At 38.5% G+C, this 18,003-nt stretch overlaps 1 protein-coding gene across 3 annotated transcripts in view; it reads left to right on the top strand.

Annotated features, from left to right (window-relative positions):
- Window positions 1–18,003, top strand: part of ANKIB1 (ankyrin repeat and IBR domain containing 1) — a 264,755-nt gene that overhangs the window by 109,777 nt on the left and 136,975 nt on the right. Inside the window, exon 1 of one of the 3 annotated variants that reach the window (XM_004045734.5) lies at window positions 3–272. The exons of 1 other annotated variant lie outside the window; for it this stretch is intronic. The gene's annotated coding sequence lies outside the window, so the exon portion shown is untranslated. Of the gene's footprint in view, window positions 1–2; window positions 273–18,003 lie in introns of those variants that run through there. One more of the 3 variants, XM_019031192.4, reaches the window with a different exon arrangement.

The raw sequence follows: 18,003 nt of genomic DNA, 5'->3' as shown, positions 1-18,003 counted from the left end.
AGGGATGGGGGGCGCCCACCCAGTCTGAGCCTCGCCGCGGGCGCCTTCGGCTCACGCAGCGCTTCCCGCGGGCCGCCAGTGCGCACCCTCGGCCACATCAGCCTCCGCCTGGCGGGTGCACCCGGGCCGGCGAGGAAGGGGCAACCGTCCGGGTGGGTGGGGCGGGCAGGGTACCTGAGGTCACAAGCTCGGCTGTAGAGGCAGGGGCGGCGGAGGCGGAACTGCGGAGTTGCTGGGTCCACCGACCCTTACCCTCAACGAGAGAAGTAACCGTAAGTCTCAGCTTCGCGGTAAAGATGTGTTTGAGGCTGCGTCTACCCATTTGTGGCTCCGAGTTCAGAGCTACCTAGTTCACACCCTCCCGGATCTACTAGGAGTGTGCCTGTCGCCTGTTTTGGAGCACTGTTGTTCTGTCTGTCCCCATCCCTGAACAGGCAGCATTCTCTGCCCTACAGGGCTTTTCTCCCAGCGAATTTGCAAGCCTCCGGGTCTCCGTGACGCGTCCCATCCTCCCCATCTGGATGCATCGGCTTGTCCCTCTGTCCTCAAAGGATCTGTGTCCTTCCTCGCAGCCTCCCCCCCACCCCCATCCTTTGAGACGTGGAAAGCCACGGGTTCTGCCGACCTCGGGGGCTAGAGAGAGTCTTGAGAAGCGGATGGGTAAAAGTGCTCTGCAGGGCTGTGATGGGTGGGGATAGGTGCAGATGGCTCCAGTGAACCTTTATTTTTGCAGCTTCTGCCACCAAAACAAAAGAATGGAGCGCTCCCCTGTATTCTTATTCTCCTCCGTATGTATGAGCTGTTTTTCTGTACGTAGCTGTTTGAGTCGCAGGAAATTGAAACTAGAGCTGTAATAAAGCATCTCCTGAGGAGATTTTGAGAATTAGTCTCCCAAGCTCTATTCACACGGAATGGCATATCGAACAATCTTGTATTGAAATGACCATTTCAGAAGAGCTTTACTGGTAGATCTGACAGATAAATGTAAAGATAAGAGTCTGCTGTTTCAAATAGTGTATTTTAGATACCTTTAAATTTTAGTGTTCTAATTTTCATCTAGTTCTTAATTTGTGAAGTATGTGGGTATGTGTAAGGTGTAAAAATCTGTGTATTGGAAGGTTTTGCTTTGTTACAAGCTTTTGCTTTGTTGCTTTTGAGACAAGAGACGTTTAAAGATCATATTAGATTGTATTTGATAATTATTTTCAATCATTAATTCCAGAGAAATCTTTTTTTGTATCAGCCACTCACAGATGTTACACACCTTGGTGCCTGTGACCCTCCTGCTGCTTAAACTGTGCATGTCTTCAAAGTGTATTTTCAGATTTTTGAACTAGACGTTTTTTCTCATTAGAATTTGATTTGCTTTTCAAACTGCTCCTGCAGAACTTTCCAGAAATTAGATTTAAAAATAATTTTAATGCTGTCAGTGATTGGACAATAGCTCTTATATGACTTTATGCATTTACTACTTTTCAGAGCACCATAGGAAGCAAACGATAATTTAAGAATAATTTTACTGTGTACTGCAGGTTGTTATTCTGCAAACTACTGTGTAGTGTAGACTGGTAGCTTTGGTGTTTTGTGTTGCTGAAAAACATTGTCATTTCATTAAGAAAGATGGATGTATTTAATGACTTTTCCCCCCAACCTCCCTTCAGCAGTTGATTTTGGGCTATTATGTGATTTGTAACTTCTCACTGTTCACAGATTTTAATTTGAAGTAGGCTCAGGAGATGTAGCTCCAACTCTGTCTCTGGAAATGTGCTTAGCACAGAAGCCAAGCACTGTGCAGAGTTGAGTGTATTATTAAGGGTGTGGCTTTTGCTTTCTGTAAAATTGTTCAGTTTCTGAATAAGAGTAGGGTGCTATAGTGAGGTGATGGGCGCTATCTTGGGGAAGTCTTAGAAAAAATGTTGTTGATTCTCTTTTCCTTGGGGTAGGATGGGGAAGATAGGACTATATTTTCCTATTTCACTGTTCCCTTGACCACTACACCGAGAATTTTGAGTTTTCAATATGTAACGAGTCTGAAACTGTGCAGACTATGCTGTAAACAAGGGCTCTAACAGGTAGGTGACTTCTGAAACATGGGAGGGAAGTTTTGTTAGCCACTCTTTTGTACTCCTGTGGCACTGCCCACTTCTCAAAGAGTGGATTTTCTTTCCTCTTTCTTTTCTGGGGTATGCACTCAAACTTGTGAAAGTGAAATATGTGTATTTACAACTTGCTTGTAGATAAAAGTGCGAGCTCATTTTCATATATAAGTAGATGGAAGAACTATGAATTAAGTTAATCTGAATGTCCTTGAAGTTGGAAAAGATTCCTCAATGCTTTGGGTAATTTCTCCCCCATTGAGGATGCATATGACATTTATTTAGATTAAGTTTTAAAATATTTCCTTCAAATATTTGACACATTTGCCAAAAAGGATTTGGGAGTGGACTAAGTCATTATTAAAGAGACCAGTCTGTGGGAGTTTTTATACATTGATCTAAAAATGTTTAGGTTTTTAATTTACATTTCAAAGTGACTTCCTTAGGGGGAATGGTAATTTTTGGATTCTCAGTTTATTTTTCAGATAACCTCAGACTGCCTCTTTCTTTTCCAGATACTTTCTTTCTTTTTTCATTTTTTTTCTTTTTCTTTTTTTTTTTTTTTTTTTTTGAGATGGAGTCTCATTCTCTTGCCAAGGCTGGAGTGCAGTGGTGTGATCTTAGCTCAGTACAACCTCCGCCTCCTGGGGTCAAGCGATTCTCGTGCCTCAGCCTCCCAAGTAGCTGGGACTATAGGCGCCCACCACCACACCCGGCTAATTTTTGTATTTTTAGTAGAGACGAGGTTTTACCACGTTGGCCAGGCTGGTCTCAAACTCCTGAACTCAGGTGATCCGCCTGCCTCGGCCTCCCAAAATGTTGGGATTACGGGTGTCAGCCACTGCGCCTGGCCTTCCAGATACTTTCATGTCCACTTCATTTCAGTAAACCTTTATTGAGCATCTACTGTGTGTGCCAAGCACTTTTATTAGGTTCTGGAACTACCAGGGTAAATTAGTCAAGGTTCCTTTCCTCACTGCGGTTACCAGTCTAAATATTTGACTGTGATTTCTATTCATCTGCCTTTATTGGCTTCTCTTACAGGTTTTTAAGCCACTTGACCCTGTTGCAAGGTTGTTTCATATCCTGTGTATAAGAATAAGCGGCCGGGTGCTGTGGCTCACACCTGTAATCCCAGCACTTTGGGAGGCCGAGGTGGACAGATCATGAGGTCAAGAGATCAAGACCAGCCTGGCCAACATGGTGAAACTCTGTCTCTACTAAAGATACAAAAAACTAGCTGGGTGTGGTGGCACGCCCCTGTAATCCCAGCTACTTGGGAGGTGGAGGCAGGAGAATCACTTTAACCTGGGAGGTGGAGGTTGCAGTGAGCTGAGATCGCACCATTGCACTCCAGCCTGGGTGACAGGGTGAGACTCTGTCTCAAAAAAAAAAAAAGAATAAGCACGATAGATGCCATTTATTGAGTGCCTAATTTGTGCCAGTCACCATGCTAAGTGCTGTACATACATTATCTCATTTAATCCTTAGAACAGTCCCAAAATATATTTTATCTCCATTTAAAGATCTCCCCCCCACACGCAAATAAACTAAACTAAATTATTATAATAATAAAAAGCCATACAGAATCTGGTGTATAGTATTACTGGATTTTGTTTCCTTGTAATATTCTCGAAAAGATTTGACTTACAATCCTTAAAGGGGAGAAGCTGTCATACAGTCATTAACAGTTTTAAATTCTCTAATATTGCTTTGAATAGAAAAATCCTAATTTCATAAGGTACTAGTATATTTTGTGTTCCAAAGCAGATAATTTGGCTGGGTGCAGTGGCTTACACCTGTAATCCCAGAACTTTGGGAGGCCAAGGCAGGCGGATCACCTGAGGTCAGGAGTTCGAGACCAGCCTGACCAACATAGAGAAACCCCATCTCTACTAAAAATGCAAAATTAGCCGAGCGTGGTAGCACATGCCTGTAATCCCAGCTACTCGGGAGGCTGAGGCAGGAGAATCGCTTGAACCCAGGAGGTAGAGGTTGCAGTGAGCCGAGATCACGCCATTGCACTCTAGCCTGGGCAACAAGAGCAAAACTCCGCCTAAAAATAAATAAATAAATAAAGCAGATAATTATATACTATCAAAAATAATTTTCAGTCGTTGTTTAAACTTTTGAAAAGACATAATTCCAAAGTTCATTATGGTTAACTGTAACAGATCTTCAGGCATGTTTTCCTTTTTTTCCCTCTAGTTCTGTAATGGGACCACAAGCTTTTAAAATGTGCTAAAAATGTGTGTATTCTCCAGGAAGGGTAGAGTATTGAGCCATGTGAAATCTATTCAGCTTTTAAAATTTTTGAGTTTGATTTTGGCAACTAAGGGCCTTGGAGAGTTTTAGTTTCTGCAATGAAAATGTATTCTTTCAGATTTGAAAATTATCATACTCATTATTGGTAGGGTATATGCTTTATCAGTAATTTGATATGATTCTGTCTAATACTTTTTTCAGACACTCAGCATTTTTTAAAACATGGTTTTTCACTATCAACTCTTTTCTCCAAAAGCCTTATTTTTATCCTCAACATTTTATTCTATCATTAATTTTTAATCAAAAACTGTTAGCAGTTTGCTATTCTCAGGATAATGATTTTTACTACTGGTTATACACTCTTCTGTTTTTAGGACTGTAGAGCAGATATTTAATACTTGAGTTCCTAAGAAAGTTAATCCTTGATATTTTTCTGTCTTCAGTCTGACATATAATTTTAACTTAACATAGACAGTCCTTTCCTTTCAGTGTAGCAAAATCCTTGCTACTCAAGTCACTATATTTTTCTCATTGAAACAATATTGGAGGTAGAATTCCTGTTCAAGGACATTAACAATGACTAAATTATAAATGGGCTAGGTGCTGGGTCTACAAAGATGAGTAAGTCAAGATTCCTTTCCTCACTGAGCTGTAAAATGTTCATTTAAAATCCATGAAGAGAAGGGAGAGTTCATTGAGATGCTCTTAGTTCTCCAAATAGACATGAAAACATTGCCCTTCTTGTTAATGCGTCCCTTCAGAGTATGGTAAAGGAAAGTATGTAAATGAACATATTCAGCCAGGGTTTTCATTCTGTTTCCTGGCCTTAGGCAATAGGTGATTCACATTTGCTGTATCACTAGATGTTCTATATCACATCTTTATTTTCAGATGAAAAAAATCATTTTGAAATAATTTCAAATTTAAAGAAAAAATGCCAGAACAGTGCAAAGAACTCTTATATCCCCTTCACCCAGATTTCTCCTATTGTTAATATTTTGCTTACTTTCTTCCATTGCCTGCCCTCTCTCTCTCTGTCTCCATACATACATACCTCCTCATTACAGTCTTTTTCTGAACCTTTTGGAGCAAACTGCCAACATGGTATCACATCACTCCTAAACACTACAGAGTCTGTTTTTTAAAAATAGGCACTCTCTTATACAGCCAACATACTACTGTCCAAAGAAGAAAATCAACATGGATACAACACTGCTATCTAGTCCAAAGAATCTATACAAATTTCGTCTACTATGCCAACAATATCTCTTTATCTTCTGGCGCAGGATCCTATCCAGGAATACATGTTACAGTTAGTTGTTATGTCTGTTCGTAGTTCTTCAGCCTCAGTTTTCCATCTTTCATGTCCTTGATAGTTTTAATAAGTTTATGCCCTGTATTCTGTGTGGTGACCCTCATCCTAGATGTATATAATTCTTCCTCATGATTCCAATCAGGTTATGCATTCCTGGCAGTAATACCACAGAAATGCTGCTGTGTGCCCTTCTTAGTGTGTTGCATCCAGAGGCATACAATGTAAAACCATGCCACTAATAGTGATATTGGCAAGATTATATTTGTGCCCTTTGTGATTTATTAGTGTTTGTGGAGATGTATTCCAAAATTATGCTAGTATCCTGTTTCTCATCAACCCTCCACTCATTAGCTTTGGTGGGTGTCATTGATGACTCCCACCTGAATTAACCACTTTTATGATGATTGCCAAATAATATTTTTTCTGTTATTTCTTCTATGCATATTAGTTGGTATTATGTCATAAGGTACTACTTTTTTTTTTTTTTTTTTTTTTTTTTTTTTGAGACAGAGTCGTGCTCTGCTGCCCAGGCTGGAATGCAGTGGTGTGATCTTGGCTCACTGCAACCTCTACCTCCCAGGTTCAAGCAATTCTCCTGCCTCAGCCTCCCGAGTAGCTGAGATTACAGGCACCTGCCACCACTCCCAGCTCATTTTTGGGTTTTTAGTAGAGATGGGGTTTCACCTCTTTCTCTCTTATGTATTAAAATTAAAGCAGTAAAGACTCATGGATTTCAATTTTGTGAAATGTGTTCTGATTTGTTGCTATTGTTATTTATTTTGCTTTTTAAGGTATTCCTGATTTAGCCAATGGTAGCCTCTTCAAGCTGGCTCATCTGCCCGTATATCATGCCCCTATCTCATTGATTGTGCATTTCCTTAGGGCTTTCTGGCAGAACAAGCTGTTCCTGGTTCATCTTGTGCTTTGTCTACTAGAGTAGACAAAGTAGATTTCAGGGCTAGAGCCCTGGAATCAGCCATTTCTCCAAGGAGCCCTATTTTTGTTTTTTGTGGGTTTTTTTTTTTTTTTGTGAAAGATGGTATTTAAAAACAAAGATTTGGGGGCTTAGTGTGTTCATTGCTACTGGAGTGTCATTGCTTCCAAGCCGTCATAGAAGACAGAATTAGGACACTTGTATATGGTTTGTGTACACACACATATGCAAAACACACACTCATGTACATATGTAATTATTTCTGTACCTGTGTGTACATATTACAGAATCATAAAGTTGTTCCTGTAGTTCCAATTCTAATCCAGCACCCCAGGGTTTTTCCTAGCTTTCTCTCTTTAAATGTTTATGAATGCCTTCTCTGGCAGTAAGAAACTAGGCTTTGCATTAGCCTGAATATATTTATCATTTCCCCAGTTGTTTTATTTATTTGCCCAGTAGGCTACCATTCTCCCTGCCATGTAGACCATCTCCCACCTTCATCTACCCCTACTAACACACATTATTAACTGAGGGGCCTGCTGGCTTTTGCCTCTGGAACCACAACCCTTCACTGGGCCTATGACTGTGCAACTCTCTGTTTCCACACAACACCCATTGTCCTCGCCTCTAGGCTAATTAGCCTGCACTTCTGGTAGTCTTCCCAACATGACCTCACTGCCCTGCATCTTCGGCTAGCTTGCAGACACCTTTACATATTCTAATAGTTAATTTTTAAATCTATTTCAAGAATTTACAAACATACATGTATGTGATAGAATATACACATAGTTTCCCCAGACACAAATGGTAACATACCATATTAAATATTCTACACCTTTTTTTTTTACTTATCTAGAAAACCTTTCCATTCTTTTTAACAACTTACATAGTATTTCATTGTGCATGTGAGTATGTGTGTACTTTCAGACACACACATACACACACCTGTACCTGCCTACCAGTGGTAGAATGTTTAACAGTCATAAATTTCTCCTGTTTTGGTAGGCATTCTTCTTTGCAGTGTGCCTTTGCTTTTTCTGTCTAGAGGTAGTATCTATTTCTTCATCTCTTTCTTGAGTCTTGGCTGGCCTTGTGACTTACTTTGACGAACGAATATGATAGAAGTGATCTATGAGTTCAGGAACCAACTCCTTAACAAGGCTTCAAGGAATACTTTCTTGCAGCTGAGTGTGAGGAAGCTGGTCTAGTGTATGGAAGCACTAGATGTGTCTTGCAGGAGAACCAAGATACCCCAGCTAACAGCAAGCACCAACCAGCAGATGTGAAAGTGGGTTATCTAGGACCTAGTAGCCCAGCTGACCCTTTAGCTGAATGCACAGGAACCAGAGATGAAAACAGCAGAGAAACTGCTAGCCAACCTACAGAGTTGTGAAAAATAACATACTGTTTTGAGATACTAAGTTTGGGATGGTTTGTTCTGTAGCAGTAGATATCTGAAACCTTAACTGTGTTCATTTTGGACATATGGATGGTCTCTAGTATTCTATTATGAATAATATTGTAATTAATATCTTTGTGCATAGTATATACCAATTTAATTTTAATACTTAATGCTAAATTATTTTTCAGAAATATTGACACAATTCTAATTGTCACCATTAATGTCTAAGAGTAATTATTTTCTCTGTAAACTGTCACTGAATGCTTTTCTTTTACAATAAAATGAGTTTTAAAAAAAAGTTACCTATGGTGCATTTCCCTAACTGCTTATGAGGCTAGCCATCTTTCAATATATTTGTTGGGCATTTTGATTTTCAGTTCTGTGAATTGCTTATTCATATCTTTACTCATTTTTTCTTGTAGGATTTTTTCCCTTACTAATATGTTGGTGTTCTTTGATATCCTTATTATGGATATAATCCTTTAACTTAATTTACAAATAAGTTTTGTAAGTTTGCTTTTGTTTTAGTTTATGGTATCACTTATTATAAATTTTTCTTTTGGCATTTCATGTAATCATTGATATGGTTTGGCTATGTCCCCACCCAAATCTCATCTTAAATTCCCACATGTTGTGGGAGGGACCCAGTGGGAGGTAATTGAACCATAGCATGAGGGCAGGTCTTTCCCGTGCTGTTCTCGTGATAGTGAGTAAGTCACACAAGATCTGATGGTTTTAAAAGGGGAGTTTTCCTTCACAAGCTCTCTTCTCTTTGCCTGCTGCCATCCATGTAAGATGTGACTTGCTCCTCCTTGCCTTCTGCCATGATTGTGAGGCCCCAGCCATGTGGAACCGTAGGTCTATTAAATCTCTTTTTCTTCCCTGTCTTGGGTATGTCTTTATCAGCAATGTGAAAATGGACTAATACAATCATCTATATCTGTCTTTTAAAGACTTTTCGATGTTCCTATCTTGAGAATCTCTCTCTCCTCTCTAGGTTAAACAAACTTTTTCCTAAACTTTCTTCTGACTTTCTAATCAAATAGTAATCATGTTCAGCGGCCACAGAAATCCAAAAAAGGGTCATATAAATAAACAAGGGGGATTATTTTCCTCAAGTAATGAGAAATTAGAGGTAGACTGGAGCTGGTATAGTGGTTCCACAGTGCTATCAGGAATGCAGGCTGATTTGTCTTTCTGTTTAGTCATCCAGGCTTGTCACCTCGTGGTCTTCAGATGGCATTCCAGACTGAGCAGTAGTTTCGTTATATTCTTTCGCTCTTCATGGCTCTGCTTGCTTTAACTGAGAATTTTGGTGACTGTAACTTCTGGGGATGGGGCCAAGATAAAGCAGCTCCTTCCCCTCCCCCAGAATAACAAGTTCTTATGAAATATATTTTTTTTCTGTTCTTTGAAAAAAATAGTGCTGATTTTGCTTTCTGTGCCATAATAAATGTGTCTTCAGGATAAAGCCCCAGAATTTTTTTTCTTTAACCTATTGGGCTGTCATGTTTTAAAGTTATTTATAAGCAAACGGAAATAAACATGATTATATTCTCAAATTGGAAATGTTGGGAACATGGGACTTTAGCATTATGTTCAATAAGTAATACTTATTCAAGGTGTTCTGTGTGCCAGTAACTATGGTAAACAAGGGGTATAAAACTGAATATGGTGTGATTCTCATCCTTAAAGAGTTTACCAGATAACTCAAGAAGCAGATAAACATTTAATTATAGTTTTAGATGGTAAGTTGAGTGTAGTATCAAGTTATGGAGGAAGGACTTTGAAGTTAGTTGAGGGCTGGGGAGCTATGATCATGGAACTTGATAGAGAAAACAACTTTTAAGCTGATACTTGAATGACTAGTAGGAGTTACCGTTTTCAGGAGGAGTTGGTAGGGAAGAGGAGACAACGTTCTAGGAGCTTTAGTAGTTTAGTGGGCAGGGCTGAGTTATAAGTGATAGGCTGTGAAGAGATGAGTCCTGGTCTTAACAGGGACTTTTCCTTAGAGCTGAGAACCTTAAGAAGGTTTTAAAATGGAATTGGACAAGATCAGATTTGCCTTTTAATAAAGTTAATTTGGTTATAGTAGAGAAAATTCAGTTGGGGGTGGGATCTGGAAGCAAGGGCCACCTGTTAAGGAGTTTATCTAATACATTAAAATCTATTCCAGTATTAGTCAAATATCTCTTGAGCACCTGTGTAAATACAATGTGGGGGAATGCAGAGGTATGTAAAACATATAATTCCTATTTTCAAGGAGTTTGTATTTTAAAATAACTGAGAACTAGGTAACAACAATATGAGGCAGTATACTAATGTTACGGCTTCTATCTTATAAAATGAGGGCAAATAAGGCTAGAATTAAGACTCGAAGCCAAAAGATCTTCGTGGCTACAAAGCCCATATTCTTTCTAGGCATGCTACACTGCTTCCCATGGCACTTATTACCGCTTGATTTATTATCTGTATGTTACCTCAGAACCCTTGTGACATAAGATTAGAGTACAATTAAAATGATTTTCAACTTGGAATACCAAGTATCATATGATCTCCACTCTGGCTTTCTCCAGGTAGTCTCTGTTGGATGGAATATAACCAGAAAAATAAATGTTGGGTTAGAAAAATTGTCACAAGGGGCTGGCCAGGCTCTGTGGCTCACGCCTGTAATCCTGGCACTTTGAGAGGCCGAGGCATGTGGCTCACCTGAGGTCAAGAGTTCGAGAACAGCCTGGCCAACATGGTGAATCCCTGTCTCTACTAAAAATACAAAAATTAGCTGGGCATGGTGGTGCGTGCCTGTAATTCTAACTACTCAGGAGTCTGAGACAGGAGAATTGCTTGAACCTGAGAGGCGGAGCTTGCAGTGAGCCGAGTAGATCGCCCAACTGCACTCCAGCCTGGGAGTGAGACTCTATCTCGAAAAGAAAAAAAAAAAAAGAAAAAAAGAAAAAAAAGAAAAGAAAAATTGTTACAATGAAGAAGTCGTTATGAACAGTCTTGAGATTAGTTTCTGTGAAACTTAGTATTGCACTGATAGGACAGTGGGGGACAAGATGTGCCATGTCATTAGATAGCTAGATAGCATACTTATTAATTTAAGGTTCTTTTTTCTATATTTATAAGTAGAGCAAGGAATGAAAAAAGGGCATGCACTACTGCCAATATATAAAGAATTGGTGGTTTTTGATTATGTATTTGCTTTTATTTCCGGAAAGCAATTATAAAAATAAAGATTACTGTAGCCAGACGCGGTGGCTCACGCCTGTAATCCCAACACTTTGGGAGGCTGAGGCAAGTGGATCACCTGAGGTTGGGAGTTCGAGACCAGCCTGACCAACATGGAGAAACCCCGTCTCCACTAAAAATAGAAAATTAGCAGAGCATGGTGGCACATGCCTGTAATCCCGGCTACTTGGGAGGCTGAGGCAGGAGAATCACTTGAACCCTGGAGGCAGAGGTTGCCATGAGCAGAGATCGCGCCATTGTGCTCCAGCCTGGGCAAGAAGAGTGAAACTCTGTCTCAGAAAAATAAAATAAAATAAAATAAAGATTATTCTATCTTTCAACCATTCTAACTCTTAAATCTGTTAAACCAACTATTGAGACTCAGGCCTTGTAAAGATGGCTAATTTATTCTTTGATCTTTCTCTATTTCTGTAAGAGGTGTGTTTGCCATGTGGTGACATTTTCTTACCTGTATGTTGATGCATTTGAGTAATCTTCTGAGAGTCTTTCTTGCTCTGAAATGTGACTTGACATGATATCTACAGAATTACTTAAAAAATTAGGATATGATATTCTGATTTGAAAAACATTACTTTTCTTATAAAATAGAAAGAAGTAAAAAGAGAGAATAAAGGTTGGGCTGTTAATTTGGTATTATAGGATGAGGAGAAACAGGGAAACTCAGAGGGGATACTTATCTTTTAACTACCCAAAAACTCTGAATGTGGATTAAATGTCAGATGCATAAGGCAAGAGAAAATGAAAAATAATAAGGTTCCAATTCAGGGATTTTATAGTCTAGTAGTCTTTTCTACTGATAATCCTTGAGAGAATTGAGTGTTAATGCCCTAAGCCAGAGGCTCTCAAAGTTAATGTGTATCACACTCACCTGGAATGCTTGTTAAAATGCAGATTGCTGGGCCTCACCCCCCCAAATTTCTAATTCAGTAAGTCTGAGTGGGATCTGACAGTGTTCATTTCTAACAAGTTCCCAAGTGCTGCTGCTAATTGCTGTTGTCTTTTGTATGAAATTAATTTGTTTCTCTCCTATGTCTTAGAATGGTACTGGTTATATACAATCATTGGGAGAATTTTAGAAATAGTTCCTCAAATCATTTTTCTGTGTAGTGAGAAACTCTGATGGAGAAACTTAATTTTTTTAAAAAAATTGATGAAATTAATTATAATTCCAAACCTCAGCTCATAAGAGAAGGTAACAACAAAATTGAATAGACATAGAAAAATTAATCTGGCAGCCATTTGCAGGATGGGTTGGAATGGGAAAAGACAGAGTGTAGGTTCTCTCATCCATCTGCTATCTAGATTATGATTTAAATAATCATAAAAGAGATCTCTCCATTTGGAATTTTTTGCCCTTAGATGGAAGTAGCATCAACCACACATCAAAGGCCAGGTTTTTTGTTTGGTTTTTGGAGTTTTTTTTGTTTTGTTTTGTTTTGTTTGTTTTTTGTTTTTTTTTTGAGACAGTCTCGTTTTATTACCCAGGTTGGAGTACAGTGGTGCGATCTTGGCTCACTGTAACCTCTGCCTCCCGGGCTCCATTGATCCTCCTGTCTCAGCCTCCTGAGTAGCTGGGACCACAGATGCATGCCACCACACCTGGCTAATTTTGGTGTATTTTTGGTGGAGATGAGGTTTTGCCATGTTGCCCAGGCTGGTCTCGGGCTCTTGAGCTCAGGCGAGCCACCTGCCTCAGCCTTCCAAAATGCTGGGATTACAGGCATGAGCCACTGCACCAGGCCAAGGACCAGTTTTAAATATAGCACATGCCATAATGTCCATGTGCCAGGTCATAACCTAAAAGTTGTATAGTATTTGACTTTCTCCATGGTTCTTACCACCTTCCTTATCAATACTCTTTACGTCTTGTTGTAGTTTCTGTATACTTCTGTCTCCCTAATTGGATTTCTGGCTTTTTTTTGTATTCAATTTGATATCTGTATATTAAATAATTTATGATTTTGAAGTCTAGATGGGATGGGCAGGATGAAAATCTCTGCATTTTAAATCTGGAAGAATAAATCTGAAAAAAGGAAATTATCAGGGGATTTATATTTTTGTAAACTTTTTATACAGCAATTTAATAGCATGTGTAAATTGTCAACTTCCAGGTTGTATCTCCAGCCCAGACCTCACATTTCAGCTTCAGACTAGTATATCCTTTTGCCTACCTAATATCTAATAAGCTTCTCAAATGTAACTTATTCAAATATAAGCAGATTTTCCCTCACATGCCCAAACCTCACCTCCCACAGTCTTCCTCTCTCAGTAGTGGTAACCCCTTGCTTCCAGGTGCTCATGCCAGGACCTTGGAGTCATTCTTATTTTTGTCTTCTCTCTCACTTCTGCTTCCAATCTGTCAGCAATTTTTTTGGCTCTTACCTTTAGAGTACGTCAAGAATCCAACTAAGAATTCACCACCATCACTGCTACCTCCTGTCTTTAAGCTACCATCACCTTGTACTTGGATTAGTGCAGCCACTTCCTAAATGATCTGCTTCTAGCCTTTCTTCTCACCCCCATTAGTCTTCTTAACAGAAACTAGGCTAGTCCTGTTAAATGTAAGTCTGGTCATTTCACTTCTCTGCTAAAAACCTTCCAGTGACTTGCCCTTTTACCGAGAATAAAAGGGTAGTGATTTACAGTGACCTTCAAGACCCTCCCTACACAGTTGCCTGCCCCTATTCTCTTGAGTTCATATCCTACTAGTTTCTTCCTTACTCTCTATGCTACAGTAACACTGGCCTCCTTTTTGTTCCTCGAACACGTAGGATATGCTCCTGTGCATGCACTGGCTATTTCCTCTATCTGGAATACTCTTTCCCCTAGATACCACATGACTCACTACATCACCTTCTTTAGCTCGTTGATGAAACGTCACTTTGGGCTTGGCCGGTGGCTCACCTGTAATCCCAACACTTTGAGAGGCTGAAGCAGGAGAATTCACTTGAGTCCAGGAATTCGAGACTAGCCTGAGCAACATGATGAGACCTCCCCTCTACAAAAGGTAAACTAAATTAGCTGGGTGTGGTGGTACATGGCGGTAGTCCCAGCTGCTCAGGAGGAGGCTGAAGTAGGAGAATCACTTGAGCCTGGGAGGCTGAGGGTGCAATGAGTCATGATTGTGCCACTTTACTCCAGCATGAGTCACAGAGCGAGACCCTGTCTCAAAAAAAAAAAAAAAAAAGTCACTTTGGTAAGGCTTTTGCTGACTACCCTTTTAGACATTGCAGCACCACAAAACTCTCCTTGCTGGCTTTATTTGAGAAAGAAACAAAAAGCAGTGATTTTAGTTTATTTTGTTCCTGTTGCAGTCCCCTTCGCCTACAATAATGCCTAGCACATGATAGGTGGTTGATAAATAGTTGTTGCAGGAGATTATTATTTTAGCTGTCAAGAAGAGTATTCCTTTCCTCTGAGAAGTACACTTGAAAAAATCCTGTAACTCTAGCGTAGACTACCAGTTATTGACTTCCAACATTTACTCTGCTTTCCTTTTTCTAAAATTGATAAAGTCCTACACCTCTCTTGTTTGGATTTGAAATTACTATGTTTTTTGTTTGTTTTGTTTTGTTTTGTTTTGTTTGGCAACATACTACACCTGGCATAAATCCTTTCATTCTCTCTAAGGTGTATGAGTTATTAATTGCTATTGACTGTGATGATTCCTAACACTCGTAGTGATATTTTGGTATGCATTTTGCTTTTAGATGACTTTATGTCATGATTTATAACTTTAAAGCCATAGCTTTTTTTCATATTCTCCAAGAAATGTTAATACCTCTTTCTTCCTTTAAGCCTAGATTGAGAGTATTGTTCCTGTTTTGATTTTTGAGGGTTTTGTTCATTTTAGTATTTTTGTGTGGCTAGTGCTTAATAACTGCGTGAATTGGAGGAGTTAGGTTCCACAGAAGCACCTTGCTCTCTTACTCAAACTTGAATTTTGTGTGCTTGCTATGGAAGTCATATGCTTCAGATATTTCATTTCAGGTATTTTGCGCTAGTGTCAGATCATGTTTTGAATCGTGTCCTAACTTTTCTATTTGAAAGAGTCATTGCAGCACTTAACGTTCATCCTGCTGCCATTTCTTCAGGATGTAGGGAAGCGCAGTGACTCTAATCTCACTTCTTCATATCTTAAAAGAGATAGGTGTTACAGGCTGTTATACTCTGCCCTTCATTACTTCATTAAGATATACGGAAAATAAGTGAATTCGAAGACATTAAGTCAAATTCATAGGATTCAGGTTCTTATTTCTGATGTTGGAGAGGTTCTAGTCTCAGACTAGATCTATGGCCTTGGCAACAAACAGTAGATATGGGAGCTCTTAACTCCCTCTTAAATGTAACTGTTATATTTTGTTGCTATGGCAATAGAATGTGCTTAATGCTAAGATTCCATATCTATAGCTGAAGATGTATGCAGTATAAATTAATTCTTTTTCTCATATCCAAGCCAGGACTTGAATGTCAACATGCATAGTAATAGGGGCTTTGCTGAGAAAACAGATACTGCTACATGACTTAAGATACCCTGTAGGAAAAAAAGCCTGGGTTCAAAGATAAACACAACTTTACCCAAAATAGTGATCAATTAGAACCAACTTAAATGTAAAGCAAAAACTGAATTATCTGTATAGCAGAATTTGATTATTATTAAAATGTGTCCAAGGGGTAGTTAATCAAATGGAGAAATGTTCATGAGAAAGTAAGTACAAAAAAAAAAAGATTCCAAGTATATAGCATGATCTGGTTCTGCAATTAAAAGAAGGCTATATACATACAAGAAAGAGAAGAAGAAAATATACCAGTATGTTGACACTGATTAATTCAGGATTTGGAGATTATAATGATCTTTTTATTTTCTTCTTTATACTTTTCCATATAATTCCCAGTTTAGATAACTATCTATAATTTTATTATTTTTAAAAGAAAGAAAAAAGATTTTAGAAACAGATACAGCTGTGTGATTCTAGGCACGTTAATTAGTGATCACAGTGATGATGGCTACATTTTACTGAGTACCTACTATTTAACAAACATTGTGTGTATTTTACACATTTTGTCACCCTTACTTCATAATGGCCAAGCAAGGGAGGCCTAATTGTCTACCTTTACATATTGGAAAAAAGACTTAAAAACTTTAAGTAGCTTGTAAGCTAGTAAGTTGTAGAGCCAGGATTCAAACCAAGATTTGTGTTCATAATTTTCTCAATATACTGTAAGTTCTTTCCAAAATGATTAAACTTCCAAAATCTGTGATTTCTTATTGTAAAATGTAGGCAGGATTGTATGGGAATGAAATGACAGGAGGTACATAAACCACAGGATTAGGTTTTTACACATGTATTCTTCAAGCTTTGTTATTAAATATGTTCATTTAACAACATTATCTAAGATTTAATTCTGTAATATTAAACCTGTAAGTTGCCTTCAAAGAAGAGCAATGTTAATCCATTGGTTAACATTTTGTCCTGTTTTTGTGTTTACACAGTACAGTTTTACAGTCAGTTTTTGAAAGGTTGGATTACATAAAGATAAATGATACTGTGTTAAAAGAGGTAAAGCTTATATTTCCCACTTTCCTTAAAACATGTCTTAACAAACCTGATATTTTGCTGGGATTTAAAGGGACCTCTGTTCCTTACTTGAGTTCTGAACCATGTGAGTAGCCAAAACAGTAAGCATATCCAGTTTTTTCTTCCCAGATTTGGTGATATCTCTGGGGTAGCTAAGGTCAGGAATATTATTGCAAATGGAAAAGAAGTATTACTGTCAATACCTCTCTCAAGTTTCATACTTTTGTTTAGAAGTTAGTGTAAAAAAGTTGCTGAAACACCAAAGTATGATAGATTGGGTTCTGGCTGATAGTTACCATTATAGTCATCAAAATACATACATACATACATGTATAGATATAGATTACTTACTCTTATGTTCAGTGTTACACTGTTGCTTATGGGTATAATGAGCACACTTCCCAGAATATCCAGGACAAGTATGATTTCAAGTATTACTTAATATAGTTGGTCTCTGTTAATTATGTGTCTTAATTTGGGATTTGGAAAATATGGACAGTATTATCTGTGGGAAATATAAAGAGGTATAAAACCATTGCCCACAAGTTTAAAATTTGACTGGACAAATAAAATATTCCTTAAGACAGTGAACGTGTAAAATTTTTTTTCATGTGTTATATCTATTGCACAGTGTTCCATTGTATGATTAACCATCATTTATTTTATCTATCCTAGTGATGAACACCTAGAGTATTCTTCATTTTTAAGAAACAAACTTCAGGATAGTGTTTTTCGTCGTCGTTTTTTTTTTGTTTTTTTTTTTTTTTTCTTTTCTGGAAGCGAAAAGGAGGGAAAGGGATTGTAGCAGAGGGAAAACCTAAGTTACATGTTTAAAAAAATAAGAAATTTTACAATTATGGGGAAAGAGGCAATGGCATTGTGGACATGAAATAAATTAATGTTAACCATAGTAACAATTCAGAGGAGAAGGAGAATATTTTCAGAAATCAATCTTTCATTTGTCAATAAATTTTTTTTTTTTTTTTTAATTTTGAGACAGAGTATTGCCCTGTCACCCAGGGTGGAGTGCAGTGGCGTGTTGTCGGCTCACCACAACCTCCACCTCCCAGCTTTAAGCAATTCTTGTGCCTCAGCCTCCTGAGTAGGTGGGACTATAGGTGCATGCCACCACGCTTGGCTATTTTTTTTTTTCTTTTTTT

Source organism: Gorilla gorilla, chromosome 6 (assembly GCF_029281585.2).
Source record: "Gorilla gorilla gorilla isolate KB3781 chromosome 6, NHGRI_mGorGor1-v2.1_pri, whole genome shotgun sequence".
Taxonomy (NCBI): Eukaryota; Metazoa; Chordata; class Mammalia; order Primates; family Hominidae; genus Gorilla; species Gorilla gorilla.
The sequence above is the reverse complement of the archived record's forward strand: the minus strand, read 5'-3'. Positions and strand labels throughout refer to the sequence as shown.